A 6927-nucleotide genomic window follows, 5' to 3' on the forward strand; every position below is an offset into this window, starting at 1 on the left:
TGTCACTCAATTCGAGTTATAACCAAACAGCAGTGATTGCCCTGAAGGCTGTTACCAGCTATGTGCTCTGCAGGATGGAGTCTACCTGGCAGGCTTTTTTTTTTTGTTTGTTTGTTTTAATCCTCATAGAAGACATAATTTCTGTGTTCTCAGATAAGACACAAATAATTTGGTTTTTGCTCTTTAATTTTTTTTCATTTGTGCCCTTTAACAAGCATGGGAGACTTGTGTTATTCTGCACAGTACTCTGGGGTATTATTATTTTTTTAAGCAAAACCAATTCCAGTGCAAGTATTATATGAAAATAGCAAAGGTTTATAAAATGCATGTCCTCTAGTATTTACTTTCTTTCCAACCAAGCATTTACAAATAAATTGAGAGAAATGTGGCAAAGCACCAAAGCCATCCACTAAAATATTTCATAAGAAACTATAATGTGAAAGGGGAATAAAAGATAACTTTTGGAAGTGATGTTTGTTAGTAAATTCTTTTTGTGTGTGTGTGAGTGTGTGTGTGTGTGTAGGGGGATATGATGCAATATGTCATGTTGACCCTTTCAAGTCTATGGCACAGTGATCCAAATTTATTCTTGGAGGGACTGCAGTGCAGTACATGTGTTGTAGTCAGATTTAACTTATCTATACATTTCTGCAGCTAAGAAGATATTATGGTTTGTTTTTTTCCCCTTTCTTTTGTGGCTTTAGAAAACTAATAAGTGATAATTCATTACATCATGGGAAGTGATGCAGCTAGGTACAAAGAAATCCAATTTCCCTCTTTTCAGATCCAGGCAGCTACAATATATTTACACTTTTTTTTTTTTCCTTCAAGAATCTTTCCATCTTACTGCCTGGCAAAGAGAGAAGAAAAATTGTTCATGTCCTTTATTCCCTATTCATTATTATGTATGAAACGTATGGAATGTATCTGATGTTCTTTTTGTTTTTCATTATGAACATAGTTACAAATGCTTTCAAAGACTGCATTGACTCCAGTGGACTCTTTCTTGAAATTTAAGTTGCTTTTTTCTTGCAACATTTCCTTCTGTTCAGTATCTCCCTTGTAATGCTCTGTGGCTCCCTCCGACTGAGCAGTAGTGAGAGCATTAATGGTACAGAGCATGGCTGAACATTGATGTTGCATTGTGCACAACAGGACTGAGGGAGTTTAATTGAAAGGGTTGTGAAGACCTTGGTAACTACGTTGGCAGTCTGCTCATTTTGAAATAGGGAACTGATCTTCCTTTTAGAAAAAATAGGTATTTGGTACCTGAAGATGTTGCAACACTGTGTTGATTTGGTTTGAATCCCCAAGGGTCAAAGTGAATGAAGGTCCTGTACTAGAAGAGGTCCCTACCAACGTGGTTCCACTCTGTCTTGACTCATCAGTACAGACCAAATGAAAGCCCTCCTACTGCCTTTAGCTGATGAAGACAGGCAATATTTGGTCCCCTTTCTGGAAAATGTAGGCTTGCACTGGTATGGCTCTTTCTTTGCTTATTAAAAAATATCTTCCTTTGTCTTCTGGTCTCAGTGAGGCACTGAGACACTCTGGTCTGAGCCCTGCAGGGGCCTGGCTCTGACTGACTTCAGGCAGAGTGCTCTGCTGAAGAGACACTGCTGGGCACAGAAAGGTTCTTGCATTTGGAGAGAAGTACATTTTGGTGGGACTGCGGTGAGAGAGTTTCTGTAACAAAAGAAGAGGAATCTCCTGTATCAAGCTTTTCCTTAAAAATACTCTAGAGGGAGTCAAATCTAAAAGTTTATTTATCTTTGAAGTATTTCAACTGCAGTTCCTTCGTTTTGAAAGCTCTGTTTTTTTTTTCTGTTTACTTATTTTTTGCCTGTCTAGTAATAAAGCATTTTTGTTTGAATGTGTTTGTTCATTTTAAGATCAGATACATGCTAATAGTACTTAGGAGGCATTACTTGGAGTAATGTGTCACTGTCACAGCAATAAATAGCCATCGAAACCAGCAAATACCAGTTTTAGCTTTGAAGGAAAGACAGCCCTAGGAAACAAAAGCAGAAAAGAAAGTGAAAGAGTTTCTCATCCCACAGAAATGGAGGTATTGCTTGTACGGAAGATTGTTTTCTCAGCGCTTAATATGACTTCAGTATCTGGTGACACACTAAGTCTGTTACACGATAACTTCATGTTAGAAATGTAACTGAATCTTCAATTACACCTTACTATCTTGAATGAAGGCTGTGGACATATTCTATTTTAAAAATCCAACTCCACTTTTAGCATTGATTTGTGGTTTGAATGCACAACTACCTTTGCTTTGCAGTGGTCGCTGAACTGTTTTAAGAATTAAACCTGTACCAAGGTGGGAGGCAGGGAGGGCTGTGCCACTTCAAGAGTTATACCGGGTGACAGTCTCTCCTGGAGCAGAGTCACCTCTCTTTAACCTCACTTTGCTACATATCCAGTGTAACAGCAGGCTGGAAATTTTCTGCTTTTATTTAGCTTCCACTGTTACAGCTGCTAAATGTCTCCTGGCTTTCTGACAACCACAGAGAACAAGCCTTTGTCAGAAAACTATGAATTCAATTTCTTCCCTTATAGGAGAGAGCAAGTAATGCTCATGAGGTTCCCTTCTACAGATTCCTCTACAATCACTGAAGGAATTATGCCCATTGCCTCATAGAAAAGACTATATGGTATCTGGAAATCCAGAAACTCCACAAATTCTCCGAGATCTAAACACCTAGCAGAGATAACGGGTGGGAGGCCACAGCTAGCAGTTGAATTTCAACATGGTTTCGTTCATAAATGAACACAACTAGGTGTGATTCTGCAGGCAAAGCCTCCTTGTGCTCAGCCTTGTGCCGGGAAGGGATACTTATTTGTTCATGAGGGAAATGGGAAGGATGTGGTGGTTGGAACTAGATGATATTAAGGTCCTTTCCAACCCTAACTATTCTATGATTGTATGATTCTATGACCATGTATTTGCGTATGAACTTATCATCTAGACTGTTTTTGTAGTTGGTGGAAAGACACTGATTTCTTTGTCTTGTGATAGATGTCTATGTCTAAAGGAACTGAGTTGAAATGTGTCCTAAAATACATAGGTTTCTGAAGTCAGATGATTTAACTTCCCTTCTGCACTGTTACTTATAGACAAAAAAAACCCAAACAACAACCGACATAGAGGGGAGGTCAGGCACTTGGTAGAATACAAGAAATTAAATCCTACTTCATTGATATTTCTGATTTCAAAAATCTTTCTTGTTGGTTTTGTTTCACACAGGCCTGAGGTATTTTGAAGAAACCCCTGGAAAGCACTGCTCTCTTCCCCTCTTATGCCTGTGTCTCCTTGGGTGTTGAGGTTTCTTGTCTGTGCTGTAGGAAAAACGCGCTCATGCTCCTCTTTGACATTGTATTTGCTAGGGACACTTCAGCAAGAAATTGAATAGGAGCTCTTACCTGGCAGTGTTTGTCATGTGGACACAGGCTTTTCTAGCCCATCATCTGCAGCTTACCATCAATGTTCTTCCCAGCTTTTGAGCTCCAGGCTAGCGTGTTGCTTAGATTGTTCTCCCTGGCTGTCTGACCGGGACTAGGAATGGACGACTAGGTCTCTGCAATTCATCTGAGGATCCTTGTCACTGCAGGGTGGAGGATCTCCCTTCCTCTGTGACAATCTCCATGCTGGAAAAGTCCAAGTTGATTTGGGAAAAAGGCAGTAGTGGATCAAAAATCACTTGTTATGGCAGGGGAGAGCTACCTTGATATTCTTGTTTGGAACCAGGAGGGACAGGGGTTTGATTTCAAGCTCTCCGTATCCTAAAAAGGTACCCTACCCTACCCAAGTGAACCCAACCCAATGCAATCCAATAGTTTCTGTCCTGTCCTGGCTGGAAATACTCCAAACTTTCCTGATAATATCAATAAAACCCCCCACTACCTCCATAAGAAACTAGCTTCAATACTAAAGCTGCTAGATTGAAAAATCTAGTTAAATTCCTCAGCAATATTTTTCCTTTAGCTCTTTCTAACCATAACATTGAGCCTCCCTGAGGAACAGCACAGGCCATAGGACCAGTGGATGAACTATGGCTGTGTTTTTCAAAGAAATCAGCTGGATGAAGAGGAAGCAGGGGTTAATATGAAACATGGCCCTGCATCTCACATTGGATCAAAGAACATATTTTCCTTCTCTGTCTCTCTCTTTCTTTCTCTCTTTCCTTATTTTTCTTTTCATTATTGAGTGAGACAGATCAGGTTTTCCAAAGTTCATGAAGAGGAAGTGCATCTCCTGGTGTCATTGTTTTTGGACAGAGATTGACTGCCCTCTGTCACATTCAACGAACAGCATCACTAGAACGTTATAAAAGGAAATTTTATGTAAGTTAGATGGTTGACTGCTTCCTTTGCCTCTTTATGCTTTTATAACTAAGTAGAATATTTCACACTTTTCATCTTCAAAGTGCTTTATAAGCATTTACTCAATAGTCTTCATAGTAACCTTGTGAAATATTGTTACTATTATTATGTCCACGAGGAAAGCAGAGATGAGAGGGCATCATGAAAATCATATTTTCCTTACAAGTTTCCCACCAGCAGAACTTTTCTTGTGGTACTGATGATGGGATCTGGTCTGGACAAGCCAGGAGCAACCACCAGCATGGATTGCAAACACTGCAGCCTGTCTATTAGATGATACTATTTTTGAATTAACAGTGATCGGTCACAACAGCATTAGAATTTTTCCTACCTATTGCTGGAACTCCAGAAGTGGGAAAGTTCTTTGGACCAAAATCAGTACAGACACAGGAAAACAGACTTGCCCACAACCAAGCCTATTAGCTATTGCAACATAATTCTTGTGTAAATACTCCCATTAAATTCAGCCGGAATTATGACTCTTAACTCAGGATGCTCTGTAAGTCATGGCTAGGTTTTGGAGAGGTGAAAATAACAGTGCCAGTAATTCAGTTTAAATGGCTTTTCCTGTTTGTTTTTTTTTTTTCCTTTTTCTCCCAAAGTAATTGTTGATCTTGAAAGCAGATGTCTCCAAGCCTGTCTTCTTCTTCCTGAAGGAGTGTGTTGCAAACACTCTTAAATGGCAATGGGGCTTGCCTCCCACAGGGTCTTGGAGGGTGAAAAAGGCAGAAGTCATGTGGCAAAAGTAAGGGATTTTGGGTAGCTCCTGAAGGACAGTAAGCAACATTAGCCCCACTAAATTCTCGTTAACAATAGAAGTGCAGTGCTTTTATCAGAAGTACCGTGGCCCAGATTTATATTCTCAAGTGATCCAGCATGCAGTCTTCCAAGTTGTCTGCCTCAGGACAATGTCCACATATATATAAACCCATTTAAGGGTATCAGTCTTTATCTGGATTATTTTGCAATAATCATCAGTCCCCAATATTTTGGCTTCACCTAGTTTGGTTAGAGGTGAAGACAAACACATCCAAGCCCCTATATAAATATTTTTATTTAATTTCTTAAAACTACCCAACTTTAATTCACTTAACAGTTAATTTTTCAAATAAAAAAAAACATTTTAAAAGAGGCAGAACTACCGCACCATTCAGGATTTATGCCACTACTAAAATTATACAGAATATTGCACTGGGACATATTATATTGCATCTGCTCTCCTGGGGTTTCTTCTTCCCTGCCTCTGCAATGCCTTTTCCAAATTACTGCCAAAGACAAACACTGTAATATTTGCAAATTCAGGGTGGCTTTGCCTCTGCTGCACCAGAAGTCCCTGGTTCAGCTAAACCACTTCCACACACAGCCCTAACAAGAGCCTGTTTCATGCCCAGGCTTACAGGAAAGTTCTCGGTTTTTTGTCCTTGCTTTTCTGACTCATCACAGAAAACACCGAGGAGCTCTCTTTCTGTCTTTTGCAAAATCTCACGTAAACAACATGTCCCCTGGCAGTCAGTGCCTGTGTGAAAAGGAGAAACACAAGGATAGGGAGCTAAACTAAACTCAGCTTTTTTGAAGTTGAAGGAAGAAGGAAAAATATCCTGGAGAGACAGAAAGGAAGAAAAAAACAACCCCAAACCATATGCTATCTGAGCTCTTTTGCAAATGCCATTCTTACTTATGGCATTGACTTTGGTGGAACTGGGTCCTGAATGAGAATTAGACAGGTATTATACATGATTCTGCAATCTCACCTAGTGTTGGTGAGCATTAGCATCTGCACAGCTGTTTCTTAGTGGGGTGCAGTTTACATGGACAGTAGGGTAACCATGCCATGGTCAAAGAAAAACATGATCAAGCACTATGCTTAAAGTTTGCAACTCAGTGATCATCTCATGAGACTAGAGCTGTACCACTCCCAGCACCTCCTGGGATCCAGAAGCAAACTAACTGCTTTGGTTGATGATGAACTCCAAGTCAGGAAGCCTTGCTGGGCCCTGGGCTGGTGCTGTGAGGAGCCTGCTTGAAGAGCCTCTGGCTGATCCAGGTGATGTGGTGCCTCAGGCACAAGGTCACACAAAGGCAGATGCTCAGCCAAAGCCTGGCCAAGTGCAAAAGCTCTTGTCTCCTCCCAGGTGCCTATGTACTCATGGGGCAGGTGAGTGGAGAGGTGTCTTCTGTTTGGGATGGCTGGCAATGCCCCAAAGAACCTGAGCTGATCCTGTGCTCCACATATCCCCATTCATGTCTGCTTTCCCGCATAATCTGAACTTCACCTGGGGTCCCTGCCCTCCTTAGCCTCCATTCCCTTCTTGAGTGTTAGCTGGACCTATTAGAACAACCGAGCCTAAGTCTTTGTTTTCTCCTGCAAAAAAAAATGCTGCAGAAAAGGCTTTGGTAGAGATTGGTCTTACTATGAAAAGAGGTGTCTACCCGAAGACTAAGAATTAAAATGCCACCCTAAAATGAAAACCCCAGAAAAGACTGAGGAAGCAGGAGAATTACATCCACTTAACGATGCTCCAGACTGTCTAG

At 40.7% G+C, this 6927-nt stretch overlaps 1 long non-coding RNA gene across 2 annotated transcripts; it reads right to left on the bottom strand.

The window, feature by feature from the left end:
• Nucleotides 1–568: 568 nt before the first annotated feature.
• Nucleotides 569–6410, bottom strand: LOC133225631 (uncharacterized). 2 transcript variants are annotated; one of them, XR_009729218.1, is made up of 3 exons: nt 6071–6410; nt 3492–3660; nt 569–850 (listed from the first exon to the last, which is right to left on the bottom strand). It is a non-coding gene; the product is annotated as an uncharacterized LOC133225631 (long non-coding RNA). The 2 variants fall into 2 exon arrangements; XR_009729219.1 differs by lacking the exon at nt 569–850 and adding an exon at nt 1168–1686.
• Nucleotides 6411–6927: the final 517 nt, after the last annotated feature.

The sequence above is a fragment of the Neopsephotus bourkii genome, unplaced genomic scaffold (assembly GCF_033783945.1).
Source record: "Neopsephotus bourkii isolate Nb327-2 ecotype Australia unplaced genomic scaffold, CSIRO-AGI_Nbou_v1 NB_1765, whole genome shotgun sequence".
NCBI classification, from domain to species: domain Eukaryota; kingdom Metazoa; phylum Chordata; class Aves; order Psittaciformes; family Psittacidae; genus Neopsephotus; species Neopsephotus bourkii.